The sequence below is a fragment of the Procambarus clarkii genome, chromosome 1 (assembly GCF_040958095.1).
Source record: "Procambarus clarkii isolate CNS0578487 chromosome 1, FALCON_Pclarkii_2.0, whole genome shotgun sequence".
Classification (NCBI taxonomy): domain Eukaryota; kingdom Metazoa; phylum Arthropoda; class Malacostraca; order Decapoda; family Cambaridae; genus Procambarus; species Procambarus clarkii.
Genome location: NC_091150.1, coordinates 47,460,446 through 47,484,288, shown reverse-complemented (window position 1 = coordinate 47,484,288; position 23,843 = coordinate 47,460,446). Strand labels below are relative to the sequence as shown.

General features: G+C 39.0%; 1 protein-coding gene across 1 annotated transcript in view; it reads right to left on the bottom strand.

Annotated features, from left to right (window-relative positions):
• The window catches only part of LOC123773024 (uncharacterized), a 204,794-nt gene that overhangs the window by 37,547 nt on the left and 143,404 nt on the right, over positions 1-23,843 (bottom strand). The window lies entirely within an intron of this gene.

Genomic DNA, 23,843 nt, shown 5'->3' with positions numbered 1-23,843 from the left:
TCCGCTATCCCTTTTTCAAAATTTCTTTCTGCCTCTCTCCTTACTGCCGTATAGTTGTTTCTCGCATCTTTGTATCGCTGGTATGTTTGGGGGTTTGGCCTCTTCCTATACTGATTCCATTTTTATGTCTTTTGGTCTCTTGCCCTCTCACAATTTCTGTCGAACCAATCCTGTTTTCTGGCCCTGCATCTCTGTTTTGGTATGAATGTTTGTGTGCCTTCCTCGTATATTTTTAAAAATTTGGCATACATTTCATTTACTTCCCTGCCTAGCAACAATTCTGTCCAATTACACTCATTGAAAAAATTTCGAAGTTCCCCATAGTGTCCTCTCCTTAAATCGAGTTTATCAACTGTTTCAATGTCCCCATTTTCTTCTAGATGATATCTTAAAGCATAATCAATGTCTAACAGGACGTGATCACTCTTTCCCAAGGGAGGAAGGTACTGGATGTCAAATATCTCTTCTTCTTTCCTGGTGAATACTAGATCCAGTACTGATGGTACATCTCCTTCCCTCATTCTTGTGGCCTGCTTTATGTGTTGATACAAGAATGTCTCCAGAATGAGGTTCACAAATCTGCATGTCCAAAAGTCCTCCGTTCTTGCTTCATAGGCCTCCCAGTCTATTGCTTTAAAGTTGAAGTCCCTCAGTATCAACAGTCGTGATTTATCTTTATCTGCTTGTACAATAATATCTCTCATGACCATTATGAGGCCCTCTCGTTTAACATCCAGTTCTTCCTTTGTCCATGTGTTGCTTGCTGGTGGACTGTAGGCATTTACAATTATCAGCTTATCATCCTGATTCCAGACCTGCAATGCCATTATATCAATATCTCGAGGGTTTTCAAATATTAACTCTCTTACCTTCAGGTGTGTGTGTGTGTGTGTGTGTGTACACTATATATATATATATATATATATATATATATATATATATATATATATATATATATATATATATATATATAAATATATATATATATATATATATATATATATATATATATATATATATATATATATATATATATATATAAATATATATATATATATATATATATATATATATATATATATATATATATATATATATATATATATATAAATATATATATATATATATATATATATATATATATATATATATATATATATATATATATATATATATACATACAGTGGCACCTCGATTAACGAGTGGCACTATCTACGAGCATTTCGAGTAACGAGCAAGCCACTCGCAGAACATTTGTCTCTACTAACGAGCTTTTCCTTGATTAACAAGCGTTTCTGCTGGTTCTTGAACACCTTTTATGACAGTTTTGTTGTTGTTTCGCAAGACGAGTTTTCCACATGACGAGCTCGGTGCCGGAACGGATTAAACTCGTTAATCGAGGTGCCACTGTATATATATGTATATATATATATATATATCACTCCTTCTGAAGATGTATTAATATACGAAAGTACTTAAGAAAATTCCTGTTTCAATTTTCCTCCGTGGTCTGACACTGTCACATTTTTAATCACGTGTTTATTTTCATGATACACACACACACATACATACATATATATATATATATATATATATATATATATATATATATATATATATATATATATATATATATATATATATATATATATATATATATATATATGTTTTTCTTGCTGCTTCCGTTCCTGTTGCAGGGTCATTCAGTCCAGCTTCTGTGTTGGCCCGGGGTCTTTAAGTGTATTAGCTGATGACCAGACCACACACTAGAAGGTGAAGGGACGATGACGTTTCAGTCCGTCCTGGACCATTCTCGAGTCGATCTTGAGAATGGTCCAGGACAGACCAAAACGTCTTTGTCCCTTCACCTTCTAGTGTGTGGTCTGGTCAACATACTTTAGCCACGTTATTGTGACTCATCGCCTCCATGTGTATTAGCTGATTATTGATTGCTGGTCTAGATTTCTTGATATGCAGCGCTTCACAGATGTCTAATCTTGTATTGTCATTGTATCTATCAATTATTTTGGTGTTGCTCGTCAAAATATCCCTGGTGATCATCTCATTGTGTGTGCCGATCATATGTTCCTTGATGGAGCCCTGTTGTTTGTGCACTGTAAATCTCCTTTGGAGAGTTCATTTTTCAATTTCCTGCTTCAGTGAAGAAAAACATAAGCAATATCGAGAAGATTTGTGCCAGAATTATAAATCTAAAACTTTGTCATTTTCAATTAAATAAATAAATTATATATATATATATATATATATATATATATATATATATATATATATATATATATATATATATATATATATATATAATGTCGTACCTAGTAGCCAGAATGCACTTCTCAGCCTACTATGCAAAGCCCAATTTGCCTAATAAGCCAAGTTTTCATGAATTAATGTTTTTTCGACTACCTAACCTACCTAACCTAACCTAACTTTTTCAGCTACCTAACCTAACCTAACCTATAAAGATAGGTTAGGTTAGGTTAGAAAGGGTTGGTTAGGTTTGGTCATATATCTATATTAATTTTAACTCCAATAAAAAAAAATTGACCTCATACATGATGAAATGGGTAGCTTTATCATTTCATAAGAAAAAAATTAGAGAAAATATATTAATTCAGGAAAGCTTGGCTTATTAGGCAAATCGGGCCTTGCATAGTAGTCCGAGTACTGCGTTCTGGCTACTAGGTGCAACATATATATATATATATATATATATATATATATATATATATATATATATATATATATATATATATATATATATATATATATATATATATATATGTATGTCGTACCTAGTAGCCAGAACACACTTCTCAGTCTACTATGCAAGGCCCGATTTGCCTAATAAGCCAAGTTTTCCTGAATTAATATATTTTCTCTAATTTTTTTTCTTATGAAATGATAAACCTACCTATTTCATTATGTATGAGGTCAATTTTATTTTATTGGAGTTAAAATTAATGTAGATATATGACCGAACCTAACCAACCCTACCTAACCTAACCTAACCTATCTTTATAGGTTAGGTAGCCGAAAAAGTTAGGTTAGGTTAGGTTATGTAGGTTAGGTAGTCGAAAAACAATTAATTCTTGAAAACTTGGCTTATTAGGCAAATCGGGCCTTGCATAGTAGGCTGAGAAGTGCGTTCTGGCTACTAGGTACGACATACATATATATATATATATATATATATATATATATATATATATATATATATATATATATATATATATATATGACAGTGTCAGACCACGGAGGAAAATTGAAACAGGAATTTCCTTTACAGTCCTGTCTCATCACAATTAAAAACTTGTTGCGGTAGGTATCCCTCAGCCTTTACAAACTCTAAATTCTTCAATAAATATTTCAGTCGTTGGTTTGTCTGAGCTGGCAGCCTCCCCATGCCTCACAACACAATGAATACCACTTCTTTTTTCTAAATTTGTCAAACCATCCCCTGCTTGCCCTAAAGTCTTTAGTATCTGCACTTGTTCCAGGGGTTTTCTTTGCAAGGTCTTCGTGCACTACCCTGGCTTTCTCACAAATGATGGCCTCTGAAACACTATCACCTGCTAACTCCTTGTTGTGTATCCAAATTAATAACAACTTTTCAACATCCTCAAGTATTTGTGGTCTTTGTTTCATGATTGTTGATACGCCTTTTGCCACTTTAGCACTCATAATGTTCTTTTTCTTGGCAAGTACAGTGCATATTGTTGACATGGATTTGTTTTACTGCCTAGCTAGTTCAACAACACAAGTTCCATTTTCATGCTAATGAATGATCTCTTGTTTTTCCTCTATTGTCATTCTCACATGCAATTTCTTGCCTTGAAACTTACCACTGACTTTCTTTAGACCCATGGCGAGATATATAACAACAACTTTTATGCTCAAAATGGCCAAAAATCCAACAAAAAACAAGTCCTGTAAATTCTTTTGAAGAATTCAGGCAGAATAGTCACTGGGCATGAGGCACTGTTAAACTGAGGCGCGATCGCTGTGCCACCATGCGCTAGGTCGGCCATACGTGTATCAACAAACTCCTATCTCAATGCAAAGTTCGTATCCCGATTCAAATTTTCCGAACAAATCGGGCTCATAACCCGAAAAGTTCGTAAACAGGGACAGTCGTAACCCGAGGTACCACTGTACCAGTATTTAAAAGTTAGTTCACCTCTAATAACATTAGTATACTGCACTATATTAGCATAACATTTATTCATTTATGCAAAATGCCAGAAGATCTCAGTATGTTCTCCTCATACTTATTCTGAGAATTGTATTCCACACTATATTCTACATTCCTAACACCAAGGCTTTCACTGAACTTGCCAATTTCCTTCCCAGACTGACCCTTCTCGAGTTGTGATTGCACAAATTCTTCATGTGTCAATCACACACCACAAATATTTACAGTAATCAACCACTAACATTCACATTATTTTCAGATGATGAGTCACAATAATGTGGTTGAAGATATGATGACCAAACCACACACCAGAAGATGAAGAGACAACACCGTTTCAGTCCGTCCTGGGCCATTATCAAGTCATCAAGTTTCAGATGTTCTGGACCATTATCACAATTGACCTGATAAAGGTCCAGGACCAACTGAAGAGTCGTCGTCTCTTCATCTTCTGGTGTGTTGTTTAGTCTTCACATTATTTCACACACACAATCTCTTTCTCTCTCCATCACTATAACTTTACTTTTGTCCACATTCAATTTTATGTCTTCCCTCACATAAGGCAACAAAATATTAAACTTATAAACAAAACACTCTTTCACTCTACTAAAAGAACTATCATCTGCAGACAGAAAATTTGACAAACTCCAATTGCTTATACCTGTATTAGGAACTATACACTAGGTTTACATCCATCTTTAACTGTCTTACCTGGAACTCCTTTATCATTATACTGTATTAAATAACCAGTGTCACATCACATAACCCTGACATACACCTACATTAGTATCAAAATATTAATTACTACAGCATTAATTCCTACACGTGTACTGTTATCTACTGTGATGTGATATGGTACAGTGGCTGTACCAGGCAGATGGAATATGGCACACACACTTATTAATAATAATAAAAAAAATGCATTGGCCTTTGCAGTGTGGAAATTGCACAGGAGTGAAGGAATACTCAGGCAAAAAGTGATTACAATTTACTCTAATATCAAGATAAACAAATAACATATGAAAAACACAAAACCCCTGACTTGACACACTTGGCTAACACATAAAAGCAAAAATACACATATACAAACTTATGTTAACACAAAATAAGGGTGACACTAAGAACATTTACAGCGAACATTACAATCTGTACATGAAGTAGTTGGAGGAAAGCGTTGCATTGAAGCCATAATATGTAAATCCTGAGCACCTGAGAGAGACTGACAAGCTGACCAGGGTCAGCTTTTTTATACCCCTGGCAGTGACGTCACATCCTTTGTCAAGGTGGGCTGTAATGAGTCGCCGGAAGCACAACAGGCAATTTTCATAGATGTAGTCGTCAGCCGGCAGGTCACCTGGCTGCAGTTGCAATGAACTCTTGGGCTAGGTGGTGGGTGTCCTGGTAGGGTTATCTAGACATTCATCTGGAACTTGACTGAACTCCTTACTGGATGTTTTATGAAGTGCAGTAGAGTGGTGAATAACCTAACAATGACGAAAGTAAGAGTGAAGAGGCAGTTTTCCCAGCAATGCTGGGGAATTATGTGACACCTGCTTATAAATCTTTTTGGTGCATTTAACTTTATACATTTATCTGAATTTACCTGAGAGCCACCATCTATTTAGTGGTCACAATTGGGACAGGAAGCTGGCAGGTTACCAAAGGTTCCCAATTTTTCCCAAGAAATTTTTCTTGGGAACCACCTTGTCTGAATGCGGTCATTGGCTCTTTGGGGCTGGTAATTTCAGGTGACTCGTTTGCTGTGTTCTCGGGGTTTGGCTCTCCTGGCGATTCACGTTCAGGGGGTACCTGGTTGATACCTGGTTGATGGGGTTCTGGGAGTTCTTCTACTCCCCAAGCCCGGCCCAAGGCCAGGCTCGACTTGTGAGAGTCTGGTCCACCAGGCTGTTGCTTGGAGCGGCCCGCAGGGCCACGTACCCACCACAGCCCGGCTGATCCGGAACTTCTCTTAGAAAACCATCCAGTTTTCTCTTGAAGATGTCCACGGTTGTTCCGGCAATATTTCTTATAGTCGCTGATCTCGATCGATCAGTCAATCTCTCAGTACCTTGATAGTCGATCTCTTGGTGTCAAACGTCCTGGTGGATGGCCTGTCTCGGTTCATTCTCCTATCCATGGAATGGAGGGTCGACACAGACTCATTCAGTTGGTTCTGTAGACATACAGGCACCTAGAGGTGGACCTCTTTACATCGACTTGGTCGAGGCGTTTTCCAGTGTATGTGGCGCCCTTCCCAGACTGTGAGGCCATCGGGGTCGATGCCTTTCGGCTGGACTGGTCGAGTTGGGGTTACCTGTACCTCTTTCCACCGGTTCGGTTGTTGCTCCGGGTCCTGGTTAGCTTAGAGAGACTTACCAGGGATGAGTAGTCCTGTTGGCTCTTTGGTGGCCGGCCCAGCCGTTTCTGGAGCTTCTTGCCATTTCTGGAGCTTTTTGCTTGATGTCCAAACCCGAGTGTCTTCCTGCGACTCCGCCTCTTTCAGCAGATCGGTCCATTCTGGTACATGGCTGGTTCGATCTTCTCTACTTCTCGCATCTGGCCTTTTTGATGCGGGTTTTTCACCACTTGTATAGTGATCAGGTGGCTTAGTTGGTGTCCCACCTGCAAGTTTCGTCTTGATGGTAGTATGAAATTTCCTGTTTTTTTTTTTGGCACTTGTCTCTTCGTAGGTTGTCTTTGATTTCTGGTCGGTTTTGTCCTTTCTCTCTCGGTTGTTTCAGGACCGTCTTCTTATGCCAGATATTGTCGCCTCATTTCAGGTGGCACTGGCAGAGCTGCTGCAGCTTGCATGTGGGGTGGATTTCACTTCTGCTCCGTTCTGCAAGCTTTCTCGGGCATTGTTTTCACCTCTGGCCTGCTCATGCGCCCCTGAGCTGTCCTGGTCGTTGCACCGGGTACTCTCTTCTCCCATCTCCTCGGTTTGGGGTGGCCCCCTCGGTTTAGGACTGTTTTTCTATGGCTCTTTTTCTTGTTGGCATTGGCCTCTGGGGGTCGAGTCGGAAAGTTTCGTGCTCTCCTCCAGCGCAGGGGTTTCTGCTCTTTCAGTCCTTTGTTTGCAGCCGTCTCCTTCTTTTCTGGCGAAGAATGAGTCTGCTGCTTTCTGGAGGGGTCCTTGAATTGTTGATGCTTGGTTGGTTTGGCCAGGGGTGCATCATGTTGTGTGTCCGTTTGTGGCTCTTCGCCATTATTTGTGTGTTACGGCCTCGGTGGCAGAGGACGTGCTTTGGGTTGACCCAGTTTCCCCATTTTCGCTATTTCAGGGTGTGGGTCTCCCAGGTTGTCCACAAGATTATTCGGTCAAGCCAGCCTGCAGTCTTTCCCCGTGCCCACGCCGTTTGTAAGTTCAGCATTCGGCTGCTGCTTTGGTAATGTCCTGGCCTACCTTTTGGGCACGGGACTATTGGAGGTTGAACAGGGTCCTGGCCGCATGTTACCTTTTTTTTTTTTTTTTTTTTTTTTTTTTTTTGAGATATATACAAGAGTTGTTACATTCTTGTACAGCCACTAGTACGCGTAGCGTTTCGGGCAAGTCCTTAATCCTATGGTCCCTGGAATACGATCCCCTGCCGCGAAGAATCGTTTTTTCATCCAAGTACACATTTTACTGTTGCGTTAAACAGAGGCTACAGTTATGGAATTGCGCCCAGTAAATCCTCCCCGGCCAGGATACGAACCCATGACATAGCGCTCGCGGAACGCCAGGCGAGTGTCTTACCACTACACCACGGAGACCTTGTTAATGTTCCTAGTCCTTCTCGGACGTGTATAGCCTTGGGTCGCAGGTTGCAACCTGTTGTCTCGACTTCGAGTTGAGGAGCAAGTGACGACCGCCTCCCGGGTGAGTCCCTTTTCTTCTTATCTTTGGTTAGGTAGTTCTGGGGAGCTGAAGGGGCTCTCCACAGAAAACCAGCGTTATATGTAATGAAACGCCATTTTCTGGGTGAGACCCGGAGGATCCTCGGCATCCCTCCCTCTGGTCAGCGTTTTTTCGCATTTTTGACAATCAGCCATGGATGCAATGTGGTTGTAATGACATCATGTTTGTTTCCTTATTTTTGATTGGGGAGTTCTGTTTGCTAGTTCAGCTTTCGGTTTACAATTTTTGACCAGCAGTAGTTTGTTTTGAGATTTCTACCTTTTTGGGTGCCTGACCTGGTAGATGGCAGACAAAGACTGCTTCCAATTACACAGGGGTGACTTTAGGCCATTGCTCCTCATGCCTCTCTTGAAGGGGCCAGGTTCTGGCTCTGGTCCCCGGTAGGCTTAGAACTCCTTCGATTGAGTGTTGCCACGGTCTAATATCATCAGCCCGGTATAGCTCTGGGGAGCCTCCGGGTCTCAATCAGAAAATGACGTTTCATTACATTCAAAGCTGGATTTTTGTCATATACATCAATGACATAGATGAGAATATTACAAACCATATCATCAAATTTGCAGATGACAAAGATATATCATAAAGTGGGAAATAATAATGATATTGGAGCCCTACAAAGAGATCTACATGAACTCTACAAATGCATGGTCAGAAGACTAGCAAATGCTTTTTAATATTGACAAATGCAAGACCTTGCAAGTGGGGCATAGCAACCCACACTACAACTACAAAGTTAATAACATTCCATTACAACAGTTTGATGAAGAAAAGGACCTTGGATTCAAAATCCACCACTCACTGAAAATTGCCCAATAGGTTGGAGCAGCAGTCAAAGAACCTAACAAACCCCTTGGAATAATCAAGCATACCTTTGACTTTAAGGGGGCGGTAAACGCGATTTAAAATTTTGTTTAATGTCAACCAAACTTTTTTTACTAGTTGTATATAAGAAGGGCTGCAACTGTTCTACATTTCAGTATCGCACCCCAAATAGAAAGTGAGATATGATTTATTTTTTCAAACAAAATTTACACATTTTCAATATCCTACTTCCACCACAATATTCAAATGACATAATTTCTATGACACTCATATATCATATTAGCATATAATAAAGGATTTTTATAAAAAGGATTATCCAAAATATGTTTAGATTTACTAATACAAGTAGTCAAAGTTCTCCCCCAAAATATATGCCAATATTTCATGTTTGCAAATATTTATAAAATCAATAAATGAACTTAGGAATGAAGTGTTTCATAAATGTTGTAGAGACATCAACTCTACATATAAGATGTAAATTTCATGTAAATTGAAAAAAAAATGAAAGAGGAGATGCAATTTTATGTTACTTGAAAATAAATAAGATCAAACACTCTGCCACCTGTGGTTGAAGTTAACTTCAACCAATATCCTCCAAAATTTGCATCTTTACAGATAGGCATACGTTCTGTAAGATGTATAAGTTTCATGCAAATCAGCTGATAAAAAATATGAAAACAAAATTGAAAAAAAAAAATCAAATATTTTTTTTAATATTTTTTGGCATAAAAGTAAATACTAAAATACTTTATTATATGCTATTGTGATAGCTTAGAGTCATAGACATGATTTTAGTTGACACTTTTGTTTGATGTTAATTTTTGACCATTTTGTAAAATTTTTGACACATAATTTAATATTGTTTTTCTCCCTTCCTATTTATGCTACGATGCTGAGACTTGGGCCAGTTGAACCAAATTTTATATACAACTAGTCAAAAAAGTTTAATTGAAATCGAACCAGTTTTCATTTATCGCATTTTTCCGTAATACCGTAACCACCGGTAAATAACCACCGTGCTGCGCCGAGTTTATTGTGAAATTTCCCCGATGCACATGAAATAAAGTGTTCCAAAAAAATTCTTTTTTCTTCATAAAATGATAAATTCCCTTCCCTGAACATGTCTATGTAAAAATAAATACTGTACCAAATTCCACTTACTTTGGCTGTGGGGACGTGGACAAGGTGCGCTGTGACGTCATCAGGGCGTGGTCGCCCGTGGGTGAATCGCCCAGACACGGTCGCGTAGGCCATTCAAGCACCGGGTGTTGCCACAAATATATTTTCAATTATTTATTTTATGTATTTCCAAAGCGGTTTTATTTGTTTTTTTATCATATGATGCATATTTGTGTCCTTTACAATATGTATACAGTAGAACATTCATAATGTTCCCTGGAACTGTGATACATGTGTCAGTAATGTGTCCACAATAAATGTTTATTGTCGCAATATTACCTGTTAAAAATTCACTAAAATTACATTATGTACAGTTTCACACACTATTTACACAGTAACACTGTATTACACACTCAGTACATCGGAAGTGAGTAATAATCAACGAAATAGCCCATGGTACACCGCACGACTTCGCTCTCAGTGCACCAGGTACAGATAAATTTTCGCATCCTGTTTCTTCATTTTGTGTGCTTGCAAATAACGCACTCACATACACCCTTGGCTTTAGTACTTGTAGGTTGTATGTAGCCAAGCTTGTAAAGCATAAGGTAGTATTGAAAAGATTATAGGAAAAGATCAATTTATAAGGTAGTCATGAAAAGAACGCTTTGGTTCCATGGTCCCACGCTATGATCCCACAGAGGAAGAGATTCAGCTTATCTCAAGAGTGTCCGTCAGTCAGAAAGAAATAGAGCTAGCCTCAAAGAGTGTCCGTTAGTTAGGAAGAGATTCAGGTACTCTTGAAAATATCTATGGAAAACACCACCATGGAAGCCGCTAACACTGTTCATCTATGCAATTTGTATCAGATGCATCATCACTGAACGCAGAAAACGATTCATCTATGTATCATCTAAATAAATTGTAGATAGCATAGGATTGCAAGGGTGACGCTCAGAGCCACAACTGGATACTCTTGCTGTATCATCTCATAGGTGCTGTATCACTTGCATCCGACCTTTGTGTTAGGTCCTTATTGTGCCTAGCTTCACCAATATTATGACCCTTATGTTCTTCAAACAATAAGGTTTGAATTTCACCAACAGAGCGTTGTCGGACAGGTTATTGGGAGCCAGAGGCGCGTGCACCACCCATGGTTGCTCATTCAGTACTAACCCAGCCAGAAGCCCTAAGGCATTCTGGGAATTTTTTCCAAGATGGCTGCCTCTCACTGGAGGTCCTAAGAGTCCATTTCATACACAACCAACCTCGTACACATTTAGAATTGGTACCGAAAAATCAAGAAGAGTTTTCTCGGTTGGCGCAGTTTCCAGCCGACCGAGAATACTCGGTTGGCGCAGTTAAGTGGTTAAGGAAAGAACGGTGGTGATTCAATTGTATAAATCTCTCATGCAATTTGGATTACTTGGATCCCTTGGATTACTGTATTCACTCATGGAGACCCCATCTTCAGAAGGGCATAGCTGCTCTGAAGAAAGTGTAACACCGGGCAACAAAAATTATTCCAAAGCTAAGTCATCTCTCATATCAGGAACGGTTGAGGGGCCACAGGGCTAAAAACATTGCAAATCAGGCATGACAGGGCAGACCTCATTGAAATTTTTAAAATACTGAACAATTTGGTGGATGTTGATCCAGAAAATATCTTCAAGCTCAGCAAGCCACAATGTAGGACTGAGAACAGGAGATACTTTTTCACCCACAGGGTTATAAACTTATGGAACTGCCTACGTGCCAAAGCCATAAATGCCGAGATTGTTGAATTTCAAAATCCAACTGGAAAAAGATTATCAAAGCAATGTGGGGACCTTCAACAAGCTGCCAGCTTCCTGTCCTCGTCGAGGCCACTAGTGTTAGTGGCCCTCAGATATATTCAGGTAAATATAAATAAAAACTTAAATAAATGTATAAATACATTACACATAGAAATCACAATAGCTTGGTATATCAAATGAATAAATCCACAAGGGCTGTGATGGATTTATTTCAAACCCTCATCACGACCCTTGTGGATTTATTCATATAAATACATAAATATTAAAGCCTTACAAAGTGATCTACATGAACTACACAAATGGTCAGAAGACTGGCAAATGATTTTTAATATACAAACAATGCAACACTTTGCATGTTGGGCATAACAACCCATGTCACAACTACCAAATTAATAACATTACCTTGCAGCAGATTGATGTAGAAAAGGACCTTGGAGTCAAAATTCACCATTCATTGAAAGTTGCATAACAGATAGCAGCAGCAGTAAACAAATTAACCAAACCCTTGGAATAATCAAGCATACCTTTGACTTTAAGGAAAAGAAGGTTGTAGTGATTCAACTGTATAAATCTTTGTTCTGCCCCCACTTGGATTATGGTGGTATCCAAGCTCGGAGCCTCATCTTCATAAAGACACAGCTTCTTTGGAGAAAGTGTAACACCAGGTGACAAAAATCATTCCAGAACTAAGTCAACTCTCATACCAGGAATGACTGATGGCCTCAGGGCAATCAGCATTGTAAATCAGGCATGACAGGCCAGAACTCACCGAAGCCTTTAAAATATTGAACAATTTGGAAAATGTTGATCCAGACAATTTCTCTAAAAGGTCAAATGTAACACAAACAAGGAGTAATGGTTTCAAGCTCAACAAGCCACACTGCAGGACTGAAAACAGGATATGATTTTTCACCCACAGGGTTATAAACCTATGGAACTGCCTACCCCCAAAGCTGTAAATGGCAAAGCTCTGTTAAATTTTAAAATCCAGCTGGAAAAAAATTATCAGGGGCAAATGGGGAGATCTTTGACAAGCCACCTGCTTCCTGTCCTCGTCGAGACCACTAGAGTGTTAGTGGTCCTCAGGTAAATTTACTTGAATAAATATGTTCCTTCACAGTATCTTCAAGATTAATATCAACTCTCCTTTTGTACTCATCAACCAAATCTATTTCACTCAATATCTCTTTTATTATTTTATTAGAAGGGATATGAGGATATGGATTTAGGATAGGACAGGAGGAAAGGAATAGTGGCCAACCACTTGGATGGTTGGGGATTGAATGCCAACCTGCTAGGAGCGAGACTGTCACTCTACCGTCTAGTCCAAGAGGTTGGACTGGACGGTAGGAGAGAAGAAACAGAGAGGATATGACCACAACATACAAGATAATAATAATAGTAATTCATTCATTATGTCGGGGGACACACAGCAAGAGTGTATTCATACACGTTAGGCTTATATCGAGGTCCCCCCCACAAGGGTCGAATTACTGACCCTCCCCAGGATGCAACTCCACAACAAGCTGACTAACTCCTGGTTACCTACTAACTGCTAGGTGGACAGGGGCATTAGGTGGTAGGAAATGCACCCAACCATTTTTGTCTCGCCCGGGATTCAAACCTGGAATTCTCGATTGAGTCGAGAACGAACCCAACTGTACTACCGCGACCCTGAAACGAACTTTCGTTCGAGGAATCTCTTAAGCCACAGACATTGTCAGTTACCTCTAGGATGCGATCACCACCGGTTGTTTCAGTTGCAGTGTTTTTTCCTACTTTACCCTTCAGATCACTCATTATAATTATTCAATAACTTCCAGGTAATATAACAATCTCATTCTTTAAGCTACCTCCCAAAAACTCTCTCTTACTCTCACTTTTTCAAACCCGAATTTCACACACAAACACCTTGAACTTCAATAGAAAAAATATTAATTGCCTCTTATCACTCTTATAATAATAATAATAATAATATTTTTCAGGTGAAAATACATACATACAAAATGAGTTACAAACACAATGTTGGTTTTCTAGATAGAGCTAGTACAGTATATACTATGCCTAAAGCCACTACAGTAATACGCACAGCGTTTCGGACAAGATGTGGAAACACTTAAAACCCAAGACTTCAAAATAATTGAGATCAAAAGCATGAATTGAACTGAAATAGGAAAAAAAGAATGACTTGATTCATTAACAATCATGTCTCTGCCATACTTCTCAAACATTATGTAACAAATTTGTATTCTGTTTTGTCCCCTGGAAAATAATAATTTACCTGAGGGCCACTAACATTAGTGGCCTCGACGAGGACAGGAAGGCAGAGGCTTGTCAAAGGTCCCCCAAATAATAGCTATTATTACCCCCTCAAACTTTGCTTTGACCTTTGACAAGACAGCTTAATTGATTGTCAGAAGCCAGATAACCAGAGTGTATTCATACATGTTAGGCTTAGATCAACCCTTCCCCCCCCCTTGTTGAATTACTGAGTACCTACTTACTGCTAGGTGGACAGGGATATTAAGTGATAGGAAATACGCTCAACCATTTCTGTTCCATCCGGGGTTCAAACCCAAAATTCTCGATTATGCAACCCGTCCTCAGACCAAGTCTATTCCATCCAGCGATTGACCCCAAAGATGCATTCATAAATTTGAACATGCTGTTCATTAAAAACAGGAATTTTCTCAAATACAAATTAATATTATTATATATTAGCATATTGTGCATACTGTATTTAGGCATTGGTTAGGTTAGGTGAGGTGTTTAGGTTCTGCAAACGGTTATTTGTATTTGTAGTACATGGGTATTTACAGCATTTTAGTTCAAACAAAAGTCGTCAGTGAGGCACTTGTTCCGAAAGTGTTCGGATGTCAGCAGTTGTGAGTCGTGTGTAAACCATTTTTCATTCATAAACAGGGGGTTTGGTGGGTGCATGGAATGGACTTTGGCCTTTGTCTATGAAGACGCCTTGGAAGGAAATGTGTTGAACTCAGTTTCACTCTCTCCACAAATGGAGAGAATGGAACGGGGCTGGATGCTGTGCTGGCGCCGGACGCGATGTTGGGGTCGGGTGTGGTATCGGCGCCTGAACTGGGCAAGATATTGGCGCCAGGGATTTTGAGACAAACAAAACAAGGACCTAAAATCTGCCGATATTATAAATGGGGTATCTGTAAGCTTGGGATATCGGGGAGAACAAATGGACTATGTAAATATGATCATCCCAGAAAGTGCAGTACCCTTCTTAGTACAGGTAAATGTACCAAAAGCTGTGATCTCTTTCACCCAGAACTGTGCAAGAACTCTTTAAATAAGAATGAATGTTTCAACACACAATGTCCAGCTTTTTATATAAAAGGTACCAAGCGAATAAGACCGACAAACCATCTGGATGAAAGCAGCCACAACACTATTTACCAGGATGATTTTTTAGCAAGATGAGGAGGAGAAGAATGGCTAAAAAGGTCCAGACTCTACCACCAACTCGGTCAAATGCTAGAGAGGACACAAACACAGTGGCCTCCTTACCATGGTGATATGATAAGAGGTGATATGATCACTACATACAAAATAGTAACAGTAATTGATAAAATTGATAAGGAAGATTTCCTGAGACCTGGAACTTTAAGAACAAGAGGTCATAGATTTAAACTGGCTAAACACAGATGCCGAAGAAATATAAGAAAATTCACTTTCGCAAACAGAGTGGTAGACGGTTGGAACAAGTTAGGTGAGAAGGTGGTGGAGGCCAAGGCCGTCAGTAGTTTCAAAGCGTTATATGACAAAGAGTGCTGGGAAGACAGGACACCACGAGCGTAGCTCTAATCCTGTAACTACACTTAGGAAATTACACTTAGGAAATTACCAGAGCCTCAGATATTAACACCAAGTAAAGCATTCAGCACTTCCACAAACATAACATCATTTTTATTTGCCAACATTCAGGGTATAAAAACACGCAAATGTAACGAAGTGCACTTTATAGATGGCCTCTTACATGAGACAAATACAGTGTTTGCAGCCCTAATGGAAACTCACACCAAGGACTACCATGGGGAATAAACCTTCAAACCAGTCCCAATTCCCGATGGAGGAGATTTCAGCAAATTCAACTTCAATAATAAACAGATAAACTGGGAACAAATAAACCAAGACTTCACAGAAATAAGCTGGGAAGAACAGATAGAAAATGCAAACCTGAACCAGTGCCTGGAAAAAATAAGCTCAGTAGCACTAGAAATATGTTCAAACCGCATACCCCTAAGAAAAAAAAGAGGAAGAGATGCAGATTGGAACGGGAACGTCATTCCCTTTGAAGGCGAAGAAAACGAATCGCGGAACAACTTAAGAGTCACACCCGTATCTCAAGAACGGCGAAGAAGGTTAGGTAGAGAAATAGAAACAATTGAACTAAAGCTACAAGAATCATACAAAACCCAGGAGAAACAAAGAGAGCAAAAGGCCATCAGTGAAATAGAGAGAAATCCAAAATATTTTTTCTCCTATGCAAAATCAAGATCAAAAACCACATCTAGTATCGGGCCCCTGCGAAAGGGAGATGGAACTTTCACTTATGACAACAAAGAAATGAGCGAAATACTGAGGAATCGGTATTTATTTATTTATTTATTTATTTATTTATTTATTTATTTATTTATATACAAGAAGGTACTGTACATTGGGTTTGTGAGAATACATAGCATAGTATTTACAATCTTGTAAAGCCACTAGTATGCGCAGTGTTTCGGGCAGGTCCTTAATCTAACAGATAATTTTAAGTAGGTAAATTCTTGCAGAATTAATAAAATGATAACAAATACATTGCAAGAAGAAAAATGAGATGAGAGAGATTAGTAAGTACTGTATATTAAAGCACATTGGTATATTAAAGCTCTGATTGATTACATTGACAGCTTGATTGGTAATTTAAACAAGATTAATATGTCTATTAATCTTGTACATACAGCAGATTGATAGCACATATAAGAAGACAGCAATGATCACAATGGTAAAGATGTTCGGATTGGGTACATAAAGATTGGGAGATTGGGTAGCAATAGATACAGTGCAATTATAAAGCAAAAGGTAAAAAACTATGAAGATGAAATTAGGTACTTTTTAGTATTGTTTTTGAATGACGCAAAAGTTGGACAGCTTTTCAATTCAATAGGGAGTGAGTTCCATAGACTGGGTCCCTTTATTTGCATAGTGTTTACACAGATTAAGTTTGACTCTGGGGATATCAAAAAGATATTTATTTCTGGTGTGGTGATAATGGGTCCTATTACATCTGTCCAGGGAGAGTTTCAGAGCAGGATTTGCATTTAAGAACAGGGTTTTGTAAATGTACTTGACACAAGAGAATTTGTGGAGTGAGATTATGTTTAGCATGTTTAGGGAGTTAAACAAGGGGGCTGAGTGTTGTCTGAAAGCAGAATTTGTTATTATTCTGATAGCAGATTTTTGCTGGGTGATGATGGACTTGAGGTGGTTTGCAGTGGTTGAACCCCATGCACAGATACCATAATTAAGATAGGGATAGATTAGTGCATAATATAGAGAGATGAGAGCTGAGTTAGGTACATAATATCTGATTTTGGAGAGTATACCAACTGTTTTAGAGACTTTCTTAGTTATGTGTTGTATGTGGGTGCTGAAGTTAAGGCTCTTGTCTAGGAATAGGCCAAGAAACTTTCCATCATTTTTATTGCTAATGTTTACATTGTCTATCTGAAGCTGAATTGCATTTGTAGATTTGCTTCCAAATAAGATGTAGTAGGTCTTTTCTATGTTAAGTGTTAGTTTGTTGGTTGACATCCACAAATGGACTTTTTTTAGTTCATTATTAACAACATTATTTAGTGTATGTGGGTTGGGGTTAAGAGTAGATGAGGGTAGTATCATCAGCAAACAAAATAGGTTTCAGAATGTTAGAGACATTAGGCAGATCATTGATGTATATAAGAAATAGGAGAGGTCCCAAGATGCTGCCCTGTGGCACTCCAATAGTTATTGGTAGAGTGGGAGAGGTTATATTATTGATGGCTACACATTGGTGTCTATCGCTAAGATAGGATTGAATATAGTCCAGTGCATGGCCTCGGATTCCATAATGATGGAGTTTACATAAGAGGTAATTGTGATTAACAATATCAAAGGCCTTTCTCAGGTCAATGAAGAGTCCAATCAGAAACTCATTTTTGTCAAGGGCTGAGTAAATTATATCAAGGAGACTAATAATTGCATTGTTGGTACTCTTTTGGGAGCAGAAGCCAAACTGACAGGGGCTAAGAATGTCGAATTTTATGAGATAGGAATAGAGCTGTTTGTAGATAATTTTTTCAAATATTTTTGATAGTATGGGTAGGTTTGATATTGGTCTATAATTGTTTATGTTTGCCAGATTACCTCCTTTATGAATTGGCGTTACTCTTGCTTTTTTAAGGATATCAGGGAAGGTATGACACTCAAGGGATTTGTTGAACAGCAGAGCTATAGTACGACTCTGTTTTCAGCGAGCCACTAAACACACTGAAAATTGATAACCCAAATGAATTTTTCATGGATATGATACCAACATCAAATCATATATCAGATGTCACCCTATCCCCACTGGATTTTGAAGAAGCCATAAATAGTATGCCTATGCACTCTGCACCAGACCCTGACTCTTGGAACTCCATATTCATCTAGAACTGTAAAAAAATGATATCGTAGGCTCTTCACATTCTTTGGAGACAAAGCTTAGATACTGGTGTTATCCCTGACATATTAAAACAGCAGATAGCACTGCTCCATAAAGGAAGAAATAAGGCAGAGGCAAAAAATTACAGACCGATAGCACTAACATCGCACATCATAAAAATCTTTGAGAGAGTTCTAAGAAGTAAGATCACAAAATACATGGAATCACAGCATCTCCATAACCCCGGACAACATGGTTTCAGAACAGGGCGCTCTTGCCTATCACAGTTGCTGAACTACTATGACATGGCACTAGATGCCATGGAAGACAAACAAAATGCTGATGTAATTTACACAGATTTTGCAAAAGCTTTTGACAAATGTGACCATGGTGTTATTGCACATAAAATGCGTTCAAAAGGAATTACCGGAAAAATAGGCCGATGGATCTACAATTTCCTGGCTAATAGAACCCAATGTATAATAGTCAACAAAACAAAATCCGGACCATCAACCGTAAAGAGCTCAGTTCCCCAGGGTACTGTGCTTGCTCCAGTACTTTTTCTTATCCTCATATCGGACATAGACAAGGACACAACCTATAGTACTGTATCCTCCTTTGCAGATGACACTAGGATTTTCATGAGAGTAGACAACATAGAGGACATGGCAAACCTCCAATCAGATGTCAATCAGGTCTTTCTATGGGCTACAGAAAATAACATGGTGTTTAACGAAGACAAGTTTCAGCTCATGCGCTACGGAAAAAATGACAATATAAAAACGGAAACCACATACAAAACTCAGTCAAATCGTAACATAGAACGGAAAGGCAATGTAAAGGATTTGGTGTACTGATGTTGGAAGACCTTACATTTAAAGAACACAATAAAGTAGCCTTCACAACTGCAAGAAAAATGACAGGTTGGATAACAAGAACCTTTCACACTAGAGATGCTATACCGATGATGATAATTTTCAAGACGCTAGTGCTCTCTAGAGTGGAATACTGCTGCACATTGACAGCCTCTTTCAAAGCTGGAGAAATTGCTGACCTGGAGAGCGTGCAGAGATCTTTTACTGCTAGAATCCACTCAGTAAAACATCTAAACTATTGGGATGGATTAAAGCGCCTAAATCTGTATTCTCTTGAGCGCAGGCGGGAGAGATACATAATAATTTACACATGGAAAATAGTAGAGGGGCTGGTCCCAAACCTGCACACAGAAATAACATCACATGAGACCAGAAGGCATGGCAGGATGTGCAGAATACCCCTGTTGAAGAGCAGAGGTGCAACAGATACTCTGAGAGAAAACTCTATCAACGTCAGAGGCCCGAGACTGTTCAACACGCTTCCGCTACACATAAGGGGCATAACTGACCGACCTCTCGTAGTGTTCAAGAGAGAACTTGACAAACACCTCCAAAGGATACCTGATCATCCAGGCTGTGACTCATACGTCAGGCTGCGAGAAGCTGCATCCAACAGCCTGGTTGACCAGTCCAGCAACCAGGAGGCCTGGTCGACGACCGGGTCGTGGGGTCGCTAAGTCCCGGAATCACCTCAAGGTAACCTCAAGGTAACAAAGAAGACAAAAGCATATTCTTATCACAACTGGGGAGAAAATGAAGAACTACAAATTACCTTGTTCCTAAATGCAAATCCTGATCTGAAACTCTTTGTTGACACTTGTAATAGAACCCATAATCACCACACCAGAAATAAATATATCTTTAATGTCCCCAGAGTCAAACCAAATTTGTGTGTTTACTCTATGCAAATCAAGGGACCTAGTCTATGGAACTCACTCCCCTAACGAATTAAAAAGCTGTCTAACCTACACCTTATTCAAAAGTATGTAAAACCGAAAAGTACCTAATTTCATCCTCATAGTTTCCTACCTAGTGCTTCAAACTCGCACCATATTTTGTGCTACTCACTCCCCAAAAATATGTACCTAAACCACACAACCTCACCATTGTATTCACTGCTATCATCTTATATCATGGTTGTTATGTTGAACACAAATTTGATTACAATGTACTTAGAAATAATCCTCAAATTATGCTACAATGTACCTGTTGATAATCCTCAAACTTTACTATAATGTACCTACTAATTTTCTTCAAATTTTCTTACAATGTATCTGTTAACATTTTTAAATTTTGCTACAAATTACCTACTTAATGTTATGTTAGATTAAGGACCTGCCTGAAATGCTTTGCATGTTAGTGGCTTTACAAGAATGTAAAAACATCAATGCAATGTGCTCTCATAAACCCAATGTACCTTCTTGTATATAAATAAATAAATAAATAAATATATAAATAAATTAATGGTGAAATACTTGAATGGGTTGGCCAATATTGGTACCTTGGCGTCACTGTCGGCTCTAACAAGGGGAAGAAAGAGGAGCTCAACCAACTCATAGGAATATGTAAAAGTTGACTCAGGGCATTGAAAGCCATGACTTGGAATGGGCATTGGGCCTTTATTGCCATACTTAAAATGATGAACACAGCCTATGTGTGCTCCGTCATAGACTATGCTGCATCAGTTTTGTGCACTTATTCCCAAAGCGATATGAAAAATCTTGAAAGCATACAAAATGAAGTCATGACAATCATTCTTGGAGTCCCAAGAAATGCTAAAACATTTAATCTAGGAAAGGAGTTGTCCCTCTCCAGTGTCAAAAGGAGAATTGAGGAACTGAAAGCTAAGCTTGCAATTAAGATAGCCAGCGATCCCCATTACAATGATATTGCCAAGAAAAAACTTTGCTTCTTACAGGAGGAAACAGGAGAAGCAAAAAGTGGCATCACAGATCAGTCTATTACCTCAAAGAACATCACCTGTTTGAGTAAGCCTGTGAGCTCATGCCTGTAGAGAAGTTACCTCCCTGGGAGTTTGACCCATGCAGGATTATTATCAATGAAATGACAACGAAAAAGTCCAACATGATACCACAAGAAATGAGGTATAAGTATCTTGAGAAAATTTATAAAGAAGTTGGAAATTAATTAGATCAACTCTACACTGATGGGTCATTTAATAATGTCAATGGCAGGGCTGATGCATCATACACTAATTAGGAATAATGCCTTTCAACACGAAAATGAAGAAAAAGCACGTACTGTATTGAGAACTATGTCTCTTCAACGCAAGCAGTGCTAACTGCCATTGTTATGGCGTTAAGATTCCTTGAGCGAAACACTAACGGTGCAGTGATCTGCACTGATTCAACAGCAGCACTACAAAGCCTTAGTAAAAATCAGGCAGAAAATCCTGCGATAGTCGCTGAAATCAAGAAAGCTATGAGAGTACTAACCAATCTGGGAAGAGTCGTTAAATTTCTATGGATCCCTTCTCATGTTGGAATCTGTGAAAATGAACAAGCAGATGTGCTGGCTGCTGAAGGAGACCATATTGAATACTTCATACCCAAGACTCTTCTACAAATTAGACGTATTATCAGGTAATATCACCGTGACAAGGTAACTGAGGAACACATCAGTGAATCTGTATGCTGGTACAATATGGTTACAGCTGGCAATCCCAATCATTATGGACGAAGAGAAGGTGGCTGTGGGAGGGAATCAGTAATAGCAAGAATCGGCCTTGGATACAAATATCCATGGAGATTCAGGATGGAAACAATAAACAGTTGAGCAGCGGAGTTGCAGAATGTGTGGTGAAAGTGATGGACACTGCCTTGACCACTACCTGAGAGTGTGAACATCTAAGAGGCATTAGAAATATGTGTAGAATAATGAACCCCACATTGTTAGAGTCAGGAAAATCCCATTTGTCAAATATAGATAAAGTACTGTACAGTCAAATATACAATTACGGAAATCTTCCTAAAATCTTCCTAAATCTTCCTAAAATCTTTTAAAAAATTCCTCCATTTTGCAACTGCAAGATAACGCAAGATTTTAAGGGGCGAGAAATGTTAATCTTCTTGTTTGAGAAGCTGTTCACTTGAGACAGTTAAGCAAGTCCCAGCTGTGTCTGGGTACAAGTGACAAGATGAACAACCTAGCGGGTTTTCTTTCTATTGGGGGGCGGGGTGTTGTACATGCTGCTATGGCAGTTCACTCACAGGTTGAGTGGCGCTGCCTAATAAACTCGCCCCTTGGGGCAAAATTAAAATACAAAATTAACAGAGTCCAGTAACTTTTGCTGGTCTTGTTCATCCTGGGAGATAGATTGTTGGGTGGTTATAATACTGATTGCACATTCATTTTTCTACCGCTTCCTCTTGTTTTTTGATGGAATCATTGGTTTTCAGATGCGCAATTTCCTCACAGAAACAGTTTATTTAAAGCTGTAGTTGTTGGTTCGGTTGACTGGCTTTAACCTCCTCACAGAGAAGGGTTATTTCTTGTTGCTGTAGTTGAAGATCCGCACAGTTGGTTTGTTCATCATGTTGAAGGCCCCTTGAATGATTGTAATTTGATCCTCAAAGACCAGACATAGCTTATTGAACCACTGATTCTCACTCCAGTTAGGGAATTCCAGTGAAGGACCAACAGCATGTTTGAAGCGCACGAAATGGGATGCTAGTGAGGAATTTGCAGATGTCTGTGAGGACACATTCCCCTGGCTCGGTGATGGTGTTGAGGGGAGAGCAATGCCGCCACTGACTCCAGAGGGTGAGAAACGATGGCTATCGGTGTTGTACTAGATGGGTGCCTTGCTTGGAAATTTGGGGTTCTTTTTACCCTGCACAAACTTGCTTTTGGGATTCATGGTTAGCTGAGTATGGGTATGAATAATATACTGTAACTGGAACTTGCATCTGGCAGCAGGCACTGCTGCCAGATGCAAGTTTCATCACAGCAGGAAATGTTTGTTTGACATTTTGTTTGTGATTTAATGAGTTGATTGAGTTGTTACTGTCGATGTGTTATGACAAACTTGGTCTCCATGTAATTAGCTCCCTGTAGGTGGTGTTCTACATCATCTGAGGGTCTATGTGGACTGTAAAACAGCTTTGAATGGAGAGCACAGCAAGCATCTGCACTGCAATACTCCTTTTATTTCTTTATTATTATTTATTTGTATCTTTGTCTCACATAAATCTAACACATCAAATGTAACATTTCTGAAAGCTTTTCCCAATTAAAACTTCTTCTGTTTCTGATAACATTCCTCTCACATTTTACACTTGGGCAGATGAGGGGTTATCTTGAGATGATTTCGGGGCTTAGCATCCCCACGGCCCAGTCCTCGACCAGGCCTCCTTTTTGTTATACACCACAAAAAGCAGCCTGTAGCAGCTGTCTAACTCCCAGATACCTATTT